General features: G+C 36.1%; 1 protein-coding gene across 1 annotated transcript in view; it reads right to left on the bottom strand.

Moving 5' to 3' along the window:
• Window positions 1–17,182: 17,182 nt before the first annotated feature.
• The window catches only part of LOC120085884 (sulfite exporter TauE/SafE family protein 3-like), a 42,327-nt gene continuing 40,482 nt past the window's right edge, over window positions 17,183–19,027 (bottom strand). Inside the window, exon 13 of the transcript XR_005484066.1 lies at window positions 17,183–17,335. The gene's annotated coding sequence lies outside the window, so the exon portion shown is untranslated. The remainder of the gene's footprint in view (window positions 17,336–19,027) is intronic.

Raw genomic sequence — 19,027 nt, 5'->3', positions numbered from 1 at the left:
AGATAAATTTCCTAACGAATGTTGTTGAAGAGCGAGATCATGAAATCGCAGCTTTAAGAGATCAAATACAGGCTTGAGAAACCACAGAGTCGAGCCAATCTCCAACTATAAAAGCTAATGACAAAGGAAAAACTGTCTTGCAGAAAGACCAGCCGCAACAATCTACCTCGGTTGCCACCCTGTCAATTCAACAGTTGCAGGATATGATTACAAACTCCATACGGGTTCAATACGGAAGACCATCATAGTCCTCCTTTATGTACTCCAAGTCGTACACAAAGAGAATCGATAACCTAAGAATGTCGATTGGGTATCAACCTCCAAAGTTCCAGTAGTTTGATAGAAAGGGCAATCCAAAACAACATGTTGCACACTTCATTGAAACCTGCGAAAATGTAGGAACCAAAGGAAACCAACTAGTCAAGCAGTTCGTCCGTACCTTGAAAGGAAATGCTTTCGATTGGTATACTGATTTGGAGCCAGAAGTGATTGACAGTTGGGAACAGCTAGAAAGGGAGTTCCTGAACCACTTCTACAGTACAAGGTGCACTGTAGCATAATGAAGCTGACAAACACCAAACAATGGAAGGGAGAGACAACCATTGATTACATCAACTGATGGAGAGCATTGAGTCTGGATTGCAAAGATAGACTCACTGAATTATTTGCAGTGGAGATGTACACTCAAGGCATGCCTTGGGAGCTTCTGTACATCCTACAAGGGATAAAACCTCGTACATTTGAGGAGTTGGCAACACACGCTCATGATATAGAGCTGAGCATCGCCAACAGGGGAACTAAAGATTTCCTAGTCTCGGAAAGGAGAAAATACAAGAATGAACCCAAGGGCACAGAAAAGATTATGGATAGTGCTACAAAAGAATCTATGGTCGTTCACGTGACCCCATTGAAATTTTCCTCCAAAGGAAAACAAACAAAATTTGAAAGAAGGCACAATGTGGGCGAGAAGCGTCATCCAACTCTTAAAGAAAGACAAGAGAAGGTTTATCCATTCCCTGACTCTGATGTGGCAGATATGTTGGAGCAATTGCTAGAGAAGCAACTTATTCAGCTATAGGAATATAAGCGGCCAGAACAAGCAGGAAAAGTAGATGATCCTAACTACTGCAAGTATCATCAGGTCGTTAGTCACCTAGTTGAAAGGTGATTCGTGCCGAAGGAACGAATTCTGAAGTTGGCTCATGAAAAAATGATTGAGGTAGATTTGGATGAAATAACTCAGACAAATCATGTTACAGTAGCGGCAACTTCAAGTGTTTCAACGCTGTCTGTGTCCCATACTCAAAGACAAAGCCTGATCCAGTTTGGAGCATTCGAGCCTATAGTTGTTTAGTTCCAACAATAGATTCAAACAACAAATTTCAAAAAGAAAGATGAGCTAGTTGAAGATGACAATGAAGGGTGGATAGTTGTGACTCATCGAAAAAGAAGACAATCAAACTCCACCCAAAAAGAATCGCGCTCCTATCGAAGCTATAAAAGAAGGAACAAGACTCATAAAAAGAAAGGAAAAAATGAGGCATGGAAGCCTAAGCCTGCTAAGAAAGAAGACAAGGATTTCCCTCAAATTTCGATGGGCGGTAACTTTGACAGAATTTCTCCCAAGAAGCTTTCTCAATAATCATCCAGAGAAAGTATCAGAAGTTATTGCATGTCACACTATCGACATAGTGGAAGTCGACAATGATTATATAACTACCGAATAAGTCAACGACTCAGAAGAAATGAAGGAAAAAACTTATATCTTCGATCGTCTTAAGCCTTCAAGTGCTCGATCTTCAGTCTTTCAAAGATTGAGTATGGCCGCGGTGATGCGTTATTTTATGCGGTGAAATAATGGAAGGAATTGCGGTGATGGAAAATGTGTTGTGCAACAAGTTTTCTCAGCAGGACCCAAGTATAAATCCTACTAAGTTTCCTGTTAAGTCGAGGGTTGAACTCAGGGACTAAGGAAAACAATTTGCGGTAGTACTTTTTAGATCACTTCGCAGTAACAAATAAATTAAGGGTTTGGTTGGTTTGTTGTTTAAAGTATAAAAAGTATACAGCGGATTTGAGAAAAGAATGATTATAAGACAGATACACTGAGTATGCAGAGGAATGGGTTGAAAAGGTCTTTAGCTAGCATTTCTAGAGAATGCATCAAACTATGTGATCATGCTACACTCATGCAACAACAAATCATTTTCCAATGCAGATGCAGTAGTATCTATAGAGTTTATTCCTAAGTCTCTACTTCTTGCCTATACGATGATGCAAGATGCACACAAGGACAAGGTGATCGCATACAATTATAACCTATCTCTAGGATGCATGCGATGCGTTAATAGCAAACAACGCTTATTCCTAAGCTACTATCTCTTGATTATGTGTTTCTAATCTGACTCTCCCGAGCCTAGATTCTAACCTAACTTTTCCAAGCCTAAATTCTATCCTTAGACTACCCTCTCGAGTATCTCTAATGGACGAATGACGCATAAATAATACAAGATAATCACATAGAATGAAGATCCCCAGTTATGCTAGTTAAATGCTTCTCAACCCATTCGACAGATTTAACTACTCATGCGTAATGAACAGATATAAAGATGTAAATTCCATTTCTATGAATCAGTTCAGCGTACAAAATGACAATGGAAGATAAGGATAGAGAGCCTGGTAGCAATTCTTTGCTTCCCAAGGCTTTTACACTATTAACTCTATTCTGCTCAAAAGATGTTCCTGCTTCCACAGGAGTTGGCCCTCTCTCTGCTCTCGACGCTTCCGGTACTCTTCCAAGTTCACCGGAATGATCTCTCGGTAAAATCTCACTTCCTTTGCTTCCACCTTCTAAGTAAAAGAAAAAACTATGAACAAGGCTACTTCTATCTATATGGAAAATTATCTAACTGTCGAACTAACTAATTTTTTGAACTCTTTTTCTAAAGGTGGCCTTTGGTATTTATAGAGTTTCGGGGTGAAAGACTTTTTCTCTCTTATGATTGCACTGATGGGATGACATTAATTCTCTGTCTGATGCACCAAATATTTGCCACCGAAAAGTTGAGTGTACTTGCTACAGTAGGTTGTTAACGGTTTGTCAACTTAATTCGGAATCGACAATCATCAGTTTTCTGTCCCATCATGATTTATTATGCTTTTCAGCCAGATGCGCCCACCAAAGATGCACCGATTCTATGCGGCAACCTTCTCGAGCAGATATTCGCGAGCGCAATTTGATCGCATAGCCTTGCGTTAACGCAATCTCTTAATGCGCTCGGACGTTAATTTCTGTGGATCGCACTTTTGCCTTGCGTCAACGCATTTTCTACACAAAAATACTCAAGTTAGCTGTTTTAATGCGATGGATGCATGCGACCACAATATTGTGAACTTAATGCTTTTGGACGTAATATTGTATATTTTTATCATCGCAATCCTGCATTGTTTTATAACTTAGCACTGTAATAATGTGCATTTCTGCTCGTTATCACACGGTAGGAGAAGAAGGCCAATGTCCAACGGCTACTTCTACTCGATCTTCAGCCTTCAAAAGGCTAAGTATATCCACATCAAAGAAAGATCGACCTTCAGCATCTGCTTTTAATCGTCTCAAGACAACAAACAATCAACATAAAGGAAGGATGAAAATCTTGAAGGCAACATCATTCCATGAAGAAAACAATGACGAAAAGATTCATAGTCGTGTCCCTTCACACATGAAAAGGAAATTTTCTGTTGACATAAGTATAGAAAGTTCCTTGACAGTGAAGCCAAAACTTATCATATTGATAAATCCTACAAATGAAGAGGATGATCAAAACCATGATGAAATAAGAGCTTCTGAAGTTTAAATGAAGAAGCTCCTCATCGCAAGAGCCTAAACTGCATGATGCTTCTAGCTCACATGAGCTTAAAATGTGAACGCTCCCCCCCCCCAAAAAAAAAAAAAAAATCTTTCTACGAACTACGTTACGACTTGATCCCTGTCATTATAAAGGGTACATAGGCAATTTAGAGAAATTTAAGTTCAATCGTGTATAAAAAAAAAAAAAAACATTCTTTTTGAACTACATTATGACTTGATCCCTATCATTACGAAGGGTTTGTAGGCAGCTTGAAAGAAACTTCAAGTTCAGTCTAGTTGAAAAAAAAAAAAACTCGAACTACGTCATGATTTGATTCCTTTCTTTAAAGTACGAAGGAAACTTAAAGAAATTTAAGTTTAGTCCATCAGAAAAGGTACCAAAACCACCTAAGTATGATACTACAAGATTGATGTTGATCATCTCCGTTAAAGAATGACACTCCAGATTCATCCTTATTGGGGGCAACACAATGGATTGAAGATGTTCATCTCTCGTAAAGAGCTAACACAATAAATAAAAAGCACACACTTGGAATGCGCTTTGCTTCCTTTTTAAAATCAAACTTAGATGCTTCGCTTCCTCTTTAAAATCAAACTTAGATGTTCCTCCATCTTCAAGTTCAGAGGCTTCATCGATGCTCTTCAATCTTCAAGTTCAGAGGCTTCATCGATGCTCCTTCATCTTCAAGTTTAGAGGCTTCGTCGATGCTTCATCTTCATGCTCAAGTCTGGAAGCTTTGCAATGCCATCCTCATGCTCAAAGTCGTGAAGTCGAGCTCAATGTGAAGATTCATCGATGCTTCGTCAAACTCAAGTATGGAGGATTCGCCGATGCTTCAAGCTCAAATGCGGAGGATTCACCGATTCTTCAAGCTCAAGTGCAGAGGATTCGCCGATGCTTTGTCAAAATCAAATGCGGAGGATTTTTCGATGCTTTGTCAAACTCAAACACGAAGGTCTCATCAATGCTTCTCCATCTTCAAGTTTAAAGACTCCATCGATGTTGTTCCATCTTTAAGTTCAAGATTGGCGTGCATGGCCCCATTTCCATCTTCAAGCTCAAGGTCGGTGTGCATGGCTCCGCTCCGTCTTCAAGTTCAAGGTTGGTGTGCATGGCTCCGCTCCATCTTCAAGCTCAAGGTCGGTGTGCATGGCTTCGCTTCATCTTCAAGTTCATGGTCGGTTTGCATGGCTCCGCTCTATCTTTAATGACTCGGTCTACAAAATCATGACGCAGCTTCGCTTCATCTCCGAAGTCTGGCGTGGTTCACTTCATTTCCAAACTAATGAAGTGGCTTCACTTCATCTTCAAAGTTTTGGTGTGGCTTCGCTTCATCTCCAAACTGATGACGCGACTTCGCTTCATCTCCAAAATGTTGGCGTAGTTTTGCTTTATCTCTAAAGTCTGGCGTGGTTCGCTTCATCTCCAAAGTTGTGGCGTGGCTTCGCTTCATCTCCAAATTGATGGCGTGACTTCACTTCATCTCCAAAGTCGTGATGCGGTTTCGTTTCCTCTCCAAAATGTTGGCACGCCTTCGCTTCATCTCCAAAGCCGTGGCGTGGCTTCGTTTCATCTCCAAACTGATGGCGCGGTTTCACTTCATCTCCAAANGGTTTCACTTCATCTCCAAACTGGTGATGCAGTTTCACTTCATCTCCAAAGCGTGGTGCAATTTCGTTTCCTCTCCAAAATGTTGGTACAACTTCACCCCTTCTCCAAAATGTTGCTGTAGCTTCGCTTCCTCTCCAAAAATGTTGGTGTGGTTCTACCTCATATGCTAGATCAAGTTTGGTTTGCCCAACTCTACCTCATATGCGAGGACAATTCTGGTCCATCCGGCTCCACTTCATATGCGAGGACAACTTTGGCCCGTCCGGCTCCGCCTTATATGCGAGATCGACTCTGACCAACCTGACTTCGCTCAAAATCTTGATGGCATATTCTTCCCATCTTCAAAGTTGGATGACATATCTTCCTTTTCTTTAATACTCGATGGCATATTTGCCTTATCTTTAAATTTTGATCAAGGAGTAACATAATAAGGTAGACCTTTCCGAGATCCTCCCTAGGGTGATCGAATGAGAAAGTTGTAAGCCTTTGCGAGGCCCTTCCCATGACGATCAGAATGTACGAACGGTGCTACAAGGTACACCTTTTCGAGATCCTCTCTAGGGTGATCGAATGGGAGAGTTGTAAGCTTTAGCAGGGCCTCTCCCACGACGATCAGGATGTACGAACGGTACCACAAGGTAGACCTTTTCGAGATCCACCCTAGGGTGATCGAATGGGAGAGTTATAAGCCTTTGCAGGGCCCCTCCCATGAAGATCAGGATGCATGAATGGCGCCACAAGACAGACCTTTCCAGGATCCTTCCTAGGATGATCGAATGGGAGAGTTATAAGCCTTGGCGGCCCTTCCCATAACAATCAGGATGTACGAACGGTGCTACAAGGTAGACCTTTTCGAGATCCACCCTAGGGTGATCGAATGTGAGAGTTGTAAGTTTTGGTGAGGCCCCTCCCATGACAATAAGGATATGCACGAACGATGCTACAAGGTAGACTGTGATCGAATGAGGGGTTGTAAGCCTTTGCGGGCCCCTCATGACGATCAGGAAGCACGAACACAAGCACGAATAGGGATACAATAGATAGATCATGCCAAGGTCGTCCTTATGTGCACCAAAGACAGGTCGGTGAGTTTAAAAAAAATTGTTTGGTTGTGCTCCTTTGGTTGCGCTATAACTAAAAAATATAAAAAAAAATCTTCTGAAAAAAAAAAGAAATAAAAAAACATGGAAAAAAAAAAGAAAAGTGTTGAAAAAAAAGCAAATAGAAAAGAAAACTTTGCTAAAAAAAAAAAGAGGGAAGGAAAAAGAAAGAAAGAAAAAAAAACAAAAGGAAGAAAATGTTGAAAGAAGAAGAGGAAAATGAGAGAAAGGAAAGATTAGAAGGAGGGGATGAGGATAATGGAGGGTTTGGGTCCTATTTATAGAGGTTACTAGGTTACATAACAAATTAGGAAATCCAAATCAAATAAAGATTTGATTTAAAATATTTGATTTTTTTTATTAGATTTCCTAATTTGATTCTATCCTAATTTCAAAATTAAACAAATTCCCTATATAATTTGATTTTATCAGATTTTGTCCTTAAATTTATCTTCAACTAAGATTTGGACATATTCCAAATTTTATTCAAAATCAAATTTAAATTGTGGATAAAATCACAATTTGGCATGTGAATAAAATCAAAAATTAAAATTTGGTCATATTCCAAATTTTATTCAAAATCAAATTGTTCAACATTGAGATTAAATTGTAAATAAAATCTCAAATTAAAATTTGGGCATATTCCAAATTTTATCCCTAAATCCAAATCAAATTTTTATCCTCAAGCCAAATTATTAGGGATAAAATCTCAAACTAAAATTTGGGCATATTCCAAATTTTATACTAGATCTAAATCACCAGATCACCAGACTCTTATCCTCATGCCAAATTATTAAGGATAAAATCTCAAATTAAAATTTGGGCATATTCCAAATTTTATACCAAATTCAAGTTAAACTTATGTACTTTGACTAACACATCAATTGAGGTCAAATTCAAGAACAAATATATTTGGATTTTAATTCTAATTTTATATTTTTCGAGATTTATTCACCCATATATGTGCATAAATCTCGAAAGGGGCATTTGTTGAATGAAAAATTTTGGACCAATCACAAGTTGTCATGTCATTTACCAAATTAATGACGAAATTCTAAATCATTAAATTTGGGCTCAATTAGGAGTTGACATTTGTCTTTAATGGAAGTTGAAGACAAATTTCAATGATGCCCCGTGGTTTTATCATGACCGTTGAATAAGATTAATTTGACCCAATTTGATATTATTATTTGTGTCAAAGTCCAATTAAACTAAAAAAATATGTTGAATTTGACCCAAATGTCAAATCAGGCCTAAATTCGATTAATTAGGCCCAAATGCCAGACCCATGGATCAACCAAGCCCAAGCTTACCTGTGAACTCTATACATAGAGAAGCACTTCTCATTTGGAGAGGTTAGCAATTCTATACTCTAGAGATCTTATAGGGAATTCTCTACAATCAGAAGACTCCTGGACTCCTGAAGCTGACCACACCTGAAAACTGAAGTCCTTCAAAGACACAAGCATTCTGAAGAGACTAAAGTCCTTTGAAGATTCAAGCATTCTGAAGACTGAAGTCTTTTGAAGATGCAAGCCTTCTGAAGACTGAAGTCCTTTGAAGATACAAGCAATTCTACCTTCAGAGAACCCAGAGAGAATTCATCAACAAGCAGAAGACTCCTAAGACTTCTGAAGTTGCACTCCTAGAAGCCAGAAGACCCTGGAAGACATAAACACTCTTCCAAGACTTCTACTTCAAGAATGTTCGGTGCTTTTCTTCTTCAAGTCAAACACATCCACCTAACCGAGAGAGAATCAGAGGATCAAGTACTAGAGATCGAACCACATCGCATCAAACCAACCTTAACATCGACGCCAATCATCCAAGAAGATCAACAAGCCCAAAAGTCGATCGTCCAAGAAGATCAATAAGCCCAAAGGTTGATCGTCCAAGAAGATCAATAAGCCTAAAGGCCGATCGTCCAAGAAGATCATCAAGCCAAAAGTCGATCATCCAAGAAGATCAATAAGCCCAAAAATCGATCGTTCAAGAAGATCAACCAACTTAAAGATTATAATTGATTTTGAAAGTATCAAAATACTATGTATTAGAGAATGTACTCACTTTCCACAAAATTAATATAAATACAAAGTTCAAGTTCCATGAAATAAATTTCTCTTGAAATCTCGTGCGAACAATAATATTTAAGATTTGAGTAATTTATAATTAAAATTAATCAATTAATATATTTAAGGAACACCATATTAATTATAATATAATATTTGATCATTTTATAATTAACTAAGTTCAACATTAGTAATTTCGAATTTAATTAAATAATATAAGAAAATAAATTTTAATACACAATGTACTTTATAAAAAGTGGAAAATGAGATTAAAAAAATTATTTAAAAAAATATTTACACTTTATAGTAAAAGGTTCAAAAGTGCAAGCATTTTTTAAACTTTTTGCTAAATATTTTTGGGATTTTTCTATTTACAAGAATTTTCCATAACAATATGATATATTAATAAATAATACTAAAAAAAGTTTTATAAATATGATATGTTAATAATGAATCAAATAGTATAAATTAATCACAATTAATAGCTGAGTAATTATAAATAATCAATATTAATTATATGTTCATATTGAATGATCAGATTAAAATTTGTCTCAATAAATAATTAGTTGATTATTAAAAAATAATAAAGTAATCAATTGTTATTATTGGAAAATGATTTTTTGTACTAACTAGATTAAACTAATATAAGTTTACTAATTAAATATATTTAAGATATTGTTAACTAATTAATTAATAATTTGTATAAAAAAGTAATTTCCTTCCTTTAATAAAATTTTATTATAAAAATAAGTTAAGTAAATATTTTAATAAATTACTATTAATTTATTAAAATAAAGTTTATATCAATTTTGTTAAATTAATATTAATTAATTGATTATATTCCAAATGAAATTATATATAAAATAAAAAAAAACAGATGGGGATGGGAAAAGATAAAGCCCACCATTTTAGAATGGAATAGAAAACCTTTGTCTATGGGAAATAAGAATGTCTGGGAATAAATTCCCATGCAAAGGGTTGAAAACTATGAAAGTGTTGGTGATTTTTTTTTTTTCAAAAATAATAGGGAATCAACCTTTGGTTGGAGAATCCCACATTGGAGAATTTGGAAAAGAAGTCTCCGTTTTGTACTCCAACCTTGGGCTATATGTTTGGGCCCCAAGGGGTACCTATGTTTTGGAGAGAGTGAGGAGATAGACCATGTGGGTTCGGTGGACGTCCCACACGCATGCCACTGTAGGTGAGGTGTGATTATTTATTACTTGGTGTGGTTCAAGTACATATTCTTGAACTAATTTCATTTCAACATTTCAAAATTTCAAGAAACTTAATCATTGGAATAAAAATAAAATGAATGAAATAACACTTGAACCACACCAAGTAAGCTTAATCAACCAAGTAAGACCAAATTAGTTTATATATAATTGAACAAAAATGGTTTTAATATACACTTGAATCACACCAAGCAAGACTACCAACCAAGTATATATTCTTGAACTAATTTAATTCAAACATTTCAAAATTTCAAGAAGCTTAATCATTAGTATAAAAATAAAATGAATGAAATAACTTTAAAGTACTAAATTGAGAATACATATGAAAAGAAAATTTTACCTTTCCAAGCAAATAACCCAAACAACCCACAAGCTTGAAAAGATCTGAACCGGAGCTCGAAGATTGGAATAAATCTGACGACCGAACGACTTACTCAACACGAATGAGCTTGTAATGCCGACGACAACAACCCACGAACGTCGAATCTACATGGTCAAATCTGCATGCGAACACTAGAGCCGTACAAGAAACACGATTTGCACGGTCAAATCTACACATGAACGTTGGATCTACACACGAAACGCAATCTGCACAACCATATTTACACGCGGACGTCGGATCTGCACACAAAACGCGATCTGCATGGCCAGATCTGCACACAAACGACACGAAGACAACCCATGAACACTGGATCTGCATGCGAACGACACGATGCCAACCCACGAATGCCGGAGATGATTGGTACGGTCAAGGGGAAGAAAGGGTTTGTAAGAGAGAAGTGAGAAAGGATAGAAAAGAAAGGTAGTGAAATGAAAAAGAGAGATTTTTTTTTTATTAAAGTTAAAAAAATAAATTAGGATCTTTAATGTCGGTTTTAAACCAACATTATAGCATTTTTTTAATATCGATCCATTTTTTTAAAAACGACATCACTACATCTGATTTCACTTTTTTCAACCGACATTAAAGCCTAAAATTTTTGTAGTGTTGGTCTTTGTCTATCTATTGTTTGTCACTTTTGGCCTTTGTTTGTCAATTGTTTGGCCATTTTCATAAATTTTGGTATCTATTTGTCCATTGTTTATTCATTTCGATCTTTATTTGTCCATTACCTGTCCATTTTGTAACTTTTAGCCTCTGTTTGTCCATTGTTTATTGTATATTGATAGTGGTTGTTAGTAACTATTTATTGTATTCATTATTGTCATATCCCCTGTTTTAAGGATAGTTTCTTGTATATTGATTGACAGTGGATGTTGTTACTTTTTATTAGGTAGGTTTTTGTCAAAATTATTGACTTTTATTTATATATGGGTCTCACTTACAAAATTGGTGGGCCAATAGTTCACACAACTATTATATATGGGTCTCACTTCACGTCAACTTTAGGTTAAACCCATTCCATCTACTTGCTTAATACAATTGGTATGTCGTTTCTTTTGTCTCCACTATTTTCTTATCATCTGCTTCATTTCACATTACCATAATTTTTTGCATCCTTTAGTTTCTGTTATCTCCATTATTCGTCTCTAATTTCCAATTCTTTTTCCTTGAATGAAATGTTTTACCATTGTTTGTCTCTGGTCTAAAATCAATTGTTGGTCATTCTATCTACATTGTTGATTTCTTATTTACCATTATTCATGAAATTATCTGAAATTTAAGTTTCAATGAATGAATTTCATAACTCTGAGATTGGACCCTATTCCGTTCATTTTTTTTCACTTTATAGTCATGGTCTCACTTGCATTCAACTATAAGAAAAAACACATTCCATCTACTTTATAGATGTAATTGGTATGTCTTTTTCCACTTCTTTCAACATTTTGTTATCACGGGTGTTGACTAGTACCTTCCTATTATAACTTGTTTTGTATGGTACTAATGCTCTTTATTGTAATTTGTTCTAGGGTTGATCTTGTTACGAATCAACCACATCAAACACTGTTTATCATCAATATCTTGCTAAGGTGATAACTATTTGTCATTATTATGGAATTTGAAATTATCATTCCGCTTTATATAATTCTTTTCGAGGTTTAGGTTACACACTTTTCTTTCTTACTTATGTTTATTGCTAATAATACTTTTTGTATGCTCTTATCGGGGTGGACCATTAGCATACTTGAGCGTTGCGTAAGGTTCGTTAACATGAATTTATAGCTGTTTGGACAAATATTCATATATTCTTGTTTCTAGTTGTTTGTATGATGAAAATATTCATATATGTTTGTTTCATATTTATAGTTGTTTGGATGAATAACATGAATTTATAGTTGTTTGGAGGAATATTCATATATCCTTCTGCTTTATAGAAAAAAGGTACTTTGAAGGCATGTTGACTTATATTTTCATTACAGTACCAAAAGATGAATTTATAGTCGTTGCAAAATTTGTTATGTTTGGATGAATAACATGCATCTATAGTTGGATGAATATTTGAAGGATTTTTATGTTTGGATGAATAACATGAGTTTATACTTGTTGCTATGTTTGAAGGAATAACAAGAATTTTTTATAGAAGTATTAGTTCATATTTTACATAGAGAAAGCACCTTTGTTGTACTTGTCTTTAAAGGACATAAAAAAAAAAAAAAACATAAAAAATCAATGTTGTTTAATATGGCATAAAAAAAGAACACAAAAAAATCAGTCGACTGTATATGTTTTTTAAAAAAGATTACCAATCTATAGTGTAGTCGTTTTTAGAATAACATTAAAAAAAAAAAAAAAATCAGTTTGCTGTTTATTTTTATTATTATTATTATTATTATTTAAGATTACCAATATATAGTATATCGTTTTTAGAATAATATGAAAAACGGAACATAAAAAATTAGTTTGCTGATTTGTTTTTAAAAAAAGATTACCAATCCTTTGCATCACTACATAGTGAGAGTTATTCGATGGATGAGTGAATGTGTAATTTTGTCTAAATTATTTTACGAATATTGGAACCTAATCATAACATCCATTTTACCCTTCGTGAAGAGTCATCCTGCAGCAAAAGGACTTCTACACAAGTTGTTCCTATAGTATGATGATCTGGCCTACGTCTTTGGCAAGGATCGGGCTATGGGAGTATGGTCAAAGACCTTTGTGGATGTGAGGTCTAACATGCCAAACCATATGAATAATGGTGTTCCCCCTAAGAATGGGACATGTCACAGGATGAGATGCATAGAATATGTACTGGTCGAAGCACTGAAGGAGGAAATGCTTCGAGAGGAAGTAAGAGGAAACAAAGTGGAAATCAATCTGAAATGGTAGAGATTGTTAGGAATCTGATGGACTTTGCAAATGACCAGTTGAAGATGATTGCAGAATGGCCGAAAGAGAAACATGCAATAGAAGTCGAACTGCGTGTAGAAGTTGTGAGCCAACTCTAAGATATTCTTGAATTGCATAACCGATAGAGTGTGAAACTTATGCAAATCATATTCCGTAGTGTGCAAGATACAAAGAGCTTCTCATTCGTTCCCACAACCTTGAAGTTTGACTATTGCAACCTCCTCTTTCAAGAGAATGTTAGATCAATCCGTGTTTTGGACTATTTTTTGATAATGAACAACGATTACTCTATTTCAATTACGCATTTAAGTTTGTAGTAGATTTGATATGAAATATTACTGGTCAATATTTTAATCATGCAATCATGAGTTAGTTATTTTGTCTTGAATTTTTTTTTACCTCCAGAAAAGGGAGCTTTACATATGAAATACATGAATTGCATCCAAAAGTAATGTACTTTTTTTTTTGTCCACGTTAACTAAAGTACCTCCCAAAATGACAAAAAATGGTTAGCTTTTAACATAATTTAAAATCCAATTAATTTTGTACAAGTTGGTGGAACATATAGTTTTGATTATATTTTCAAAATATGATATTTTATATGCATAATTACTAGTATTATAAATAATAATAGTAGAAAAAATTACACAAGGTCTAAAATATACATTCAAATTACAAGTTGTTATAATTCATACTATAATAATTTGTACTCCAAACGCATGTTATTATAACACAGACTAAAATATTCGGCACCCCAAATACAGACTACTGTAAATCAGATCATAATAGTCTGCACCCCAAACACAGACTATAATAACACACAGTTTATTACTCACAAACTATAATGATCTATTCTGCGCCCCAAATGCCCTCTTAACTTTTGGCTGTTAACTTGTTTGGCTTTAGAGTTACTGTACAACTTGTTTCACTTATTTTTATATTTTTTTCCCAACATTTAGATATATAATATCTTAGATATTTCGATGGATATATTCTTATCTAAAGGAATTCTTCAGAACTCTTTGGAGCTCTAAAGAAATGCTACGATATTTCTAGAGTATTTATTTTGAGGTACTTATTTACAATATTCTAAATAAATCTAAAGATGAGAATATTTATATGTTTAAATTATTTATGTAGATACTTCAAGAAATTTCTAAAATAGTTAGTATTGCATTCTAATATTTATATGTTTTAAGTTATTTATGTAGATATTTCAAGAAGCTTCTAAAGTAATCAATATTGCATTCTACTTTTAAAACACATAAGAATTCCCATTCTTGATATGTAATTGTATATTAAAAATTATCTATTTTCTTGTTGATTTTTAAATAAATGTTGAATGTTAAGAACTTATTTATTGGTTTTTTAATTCAACATGGAGAGTAGACGTTAGCTCTAGTTTGATGGTTCAATTTTGTTCTTATGAAAGATGTATTTATTAAGTGTGTGTTTACAAGGAATTGTACAGGGGTATAAATACTGTATTAACACCCTAAGAATAAAGCCTAACTAAATTAACCAAAACCTAAAGATTCTCCAAAGGAGACCTAGTATACAGGAGACTTTGTATTCACATGACTTAATATATATTCACATCCTCCTTCAAACTCAAGGTGGTTAGGTAGGAATCAACTTGAGTTTGTTAAGTAGTTGGGGAAAACAACCAGGAGGCAAAACTTTGGTGAGATGTCGGCGGGTTGCTCGACAGTGGAAATAGAGCGTAACATCAGAGTTTCGCTCAAGAGATGATGGCGAACAAAGTGAAAATCATTCTCAATATGCTTGGTGTGTTCATGAAAAACATCATTGTGAGCAATTTGAATTGTACTACGATTGTCATAGTGAAGTATAGTGGCAGACGACTGAGGGACTCCTATATCAGTAAGAAGCCGCCACAAGAGTTCTGACGTAGCATCAGTTAGAGCACGATATTTAGATTCCATACTAGAACCGGAAACAACACTTTGTTTCTTACTGCACCAAGAAATGAGAGAATCACCAAGGTAGAAACAATAACCGGAGGTAGAACGTCGGTCAGTAGGATCACCAGCCCAATCAGCATCAAAATAGCCTGATAAAACTAGGGAAGACTGGGAAGAAAATTGAAGTCCATGCCTCAAAGTACCTTTGACATAATGAAGGATATAAAGAACAACAAGAAAATTAATGGTTCGAGGGGCAGCCATGAACTGACTAACAATGTGAACAATATATGCAATGTCAGGACGAGTGACTGTCAGATAAATAAGACTGCCGAAAAGCTAATGATAGAAACTGGCATCCCCAAGTGGAATTCCATCAAACAGAGTCAAGCGAACATTGGGATCGAGTGGTGTTGGAGCTGTAGCAGAGTCAGTAATACCGAAGTGCACCAAAAGATCTCAGGTATACTTTACTTGAGACAACGAATAATTGGAAAAGCTTAATGATACTTCAAGGCCAAGAAAGTAACTGAGTGAACCTAAGTCCTTCATCTCAAAATGTTCACCAAGATAGTGTTGTAGATCAGAGATAGCTTCAGGATCATCTGTAATGACATATCATCAACATACAGGAGAAGAAGAACTATGAGTTGTCTACCGTGTAAATAGTGCCATGTCATGAGATTTGGACATATATCCAAGTTGAATGATAGTGGAATTAAAAGTTGCAAACCAAGCTCGAGGGACTTGTTTCAAACCATACAGTGCTCGTTGGAGGAAGCATACTTTCTGAGATGGACAAGAGACACATGGGGTGGTTGCATATATATTTCCTCAGATAAGACCCCATTAAGGAAGACGTTTTTGACATCCATTTGAAAAGTGGCCATTGTTTAGTTGCATCAACTACTAAGAGACACGAAACAGATGTCATTTGTGCCACATGTGCGAAGTTCTCTTCGTAATTGATCCTATACTCTTAAGAATATCCTTTTGTTACCAACCGAGCTTTATAACGCTCAACAGAACCGTCAGAGTAAGTCTTGATCTTGTAGATTCACTTGCAACCAATGTGTTTCTTATCGGGGGTAAGTCAATATAGTCCCATGTGTGCATTTTATCGAGAGCCTGAAGTTCTTCTTTCATAGCTTGCTACCCTAGAGGATTAGTATTTGCTTCAGGAAAGGAGGTAGGTTCAACCAAGTAACTGATAGTAGAAAAACAGTGAAAATCTCGAAGGTGAGTAGAAGGTACGCTTACCCTAGTGGAGCATCAAACAAAAGAGGCAGGGTCATAAACAGGTCCAAATTCCACAGGTGGGTCAGACGGCTGATCAAGGTCAACAGAGACAAGCACAGACTATTCAAGCTCAGAATCATCAGAAGATGCAGAAGAAGGGAAAAGATCAAACGGACTATTAGAATCATAGGGAAAAGGACTCAAGAGAGAATCATGAAAGGTTGAGAGATTAGAGAACATAGTGTGCTCCCAAAAAGTGGCATGGCGGGGGATGCACAATCTGTTAGAGAGAGAGTCCAGACAAGAAAATCTTTGTGTTCAGTTCCATAGCCAATAAAGCAACAGAGACGGGCACGTGGTTTTAATTTGGTATGCTCATGAGGGTGAAGAAGTACAAAACATGCACAACCAAAGACCTTGATGTTAGAGTAATCAAGAGAAGTACCATATAAGCATTCAAAAGAAAAACATTTTGAAGAACAATTGAAGGAAGATGATTGATTATGTAGACAGAGGTAAGAGCGGCTTCATCCCAAAACTTTGTAGGACTGGAGGTAGACAGGAGTTGGGCCCAGACGAAGTTTAGGATGTGACGATGTTTCCACTCTGCTCGCCCAATCTGTTGAGAGGTATGAGGACAAGAGTGTAACGACTCGACCCCCTAGGACTTAAGTTAGACTGTTACTAAAATATATGCATGCATGGCACTTAAAACGACACTCCTTTATGTTGAAATAAATGCTAAATAGATAAGGAAGTTCAAAAGCCCTTTATTAAATTCAAACGTCAAAAACAAAATTAGGGTACCCATAAATCATAAAGGTTAATAAATAAATATGAAAAACAATTCTTACTAACATGTTCGAACATCAAAACTAACATTAAGGGAAATATGAAAAAAACTTTAAATCTCTTTATGCAGAAGCGTAAAAACTAGTCCCAGTGGCTCGATCACGGATTCCGCTTATCCATCACCGGTGCATCTCTACCCTTACCTGAAATAACAACATGAGAAAGAATGAGTATAAAATACTCAGTAAGTAACCCCACTACTGGGGTCAGGCTGGGCATCTATGTCATCTAGATACCCACCTATGGCACATATACACATGAAACAAGAAGAAGACTGAGTCCTATCTTACTGTAGTTAAGCATGCTCCCTACCTTTGGTGAATCCTGAAGGAGACACAAATTGGTGAATCCCGAAGGAAACACAAACTGGTGAATCCCAAAGGAATCATAAACTGATGAATCCCAAAAGAAACACAAACTGGTGAATCCCGAAGGAAACACAAAATCTAAAGGGGCATCTAACTAATCAGTAAGGACAGCCACACGATCTCAACATCCAAAATCACCACCGTACGAATCTATGACATACATATAATCCTCGATACCATGACTCTACCACATGTACATATATCTCAACATCATATTCTACAACATTTGAGTATACATTAACATCATAGTTCTACAACATACATGTATGACTCAACATCAATAGCTTAGATACAATCATATGGAAACACATACCATCTCATACTAACATTCAAGTATCTATGTGTATATTTAAACAATTCAGATCTCGTGCCAGAACATACTTTGGTTCAGATCATACTATCAGTCGTCATGCTAACATTCGCCATAACATACACTCATCATGCTAACATACAACTAAAGCCTGGCCCGTGGGCAGTTCTAGTTGTAAAATTACTTATCTTAATCGAAATTCCACAGATAAACTCAGACAACCAAATGATGACTGCGGTTTGAAGTAATGACCCTAACATACGAATACAACCATTAAATTTCAGTCCAACAATAATTGCAAAATCTCATATTCAAAACCACAATACCCAAAACTTACCCAAAGAACTTGATCAACAACCACTCCCAAGATTTCGACTCCAAAAATCTCCTGCTAACAGGTTTTAATTCCCAATGGATGACGACTTGGAACCTTAAATATACAAGGGTTAAGTCAAACTTAATTCAGTAATCGAAGCGTGCCCACAAACCAATGATAAGGACCAAAACTCTTACCAACACTCTTGCCGAACGATCTTGAATCCGCTGGACAGTCGCTGCTGTGATTTCCCAAGTTCAAATCTGAAATTAAATAAGGCGACTAATTAAATCCTTAATCCAACTTAGTGGGCATCCAAAATCTTTCAAGAAACCCAACCACAAAATAGATCTTACCAAAATTTAAGAGTCCGATGAAGACCCACGCAGCAGAAGATAGGCAGCGCGGCGATGGACGGTAGAGAAACCGGCTGGAGGCGGTAGTGGCTCAAGCTGTTGGGAGACGGTGACGGTGTGCGACAGTCAGGGGCTGAAGCGGCGGCAGCGTGGGCGACTGGCTTGGCTCGTGCGGCGACGGAATCTGGCAGTGAGGGAGGCGCGACGATTTGATGAAGTGAGGGAGGGCTGGCGGCGGTTGCGGTGGGTTTGGGCAATGAGGGGAGGCGGCTCGTGAAGACAGGAGGAAAAATTTCTAGGAAGAAGAGGAGCCGTTGTGTGAGGAGGGAGATGGGGTTTTCTTTTTATTTTAAAATAATAATAATAATAATAATAAAAAGGAAAATAGTATAATTATAATTAAATTATTTCCTTATTCCACTTTATACTATTTAACTCCTTTCCTTTTCAAAGAAAATAATTCCTGCCATAATTTTCAAAATTGA

The sequence above is a fragment of the Benincasa hispida genome, chromosome 9 (genome assembly GCF_009727055.1).
Source record: "Benincasa hispida cultivar B227 chromosome 9, ASM972705v1, whole genome shotgun sequence".
In the NCBI taxonomy this organism is placed as follows: Eukaryota; Viridiplantae; Streptophyta; class Magnoliopsida; order Cucurbitales; family Cucurbitaceae; genus Benincasa; species Benincasa hispida.
The sequence above is the reverse complement of the archived record's forward strand: the minus strand, read 5'-3'. Positions and strand labels throughout refer to the sequence as shown.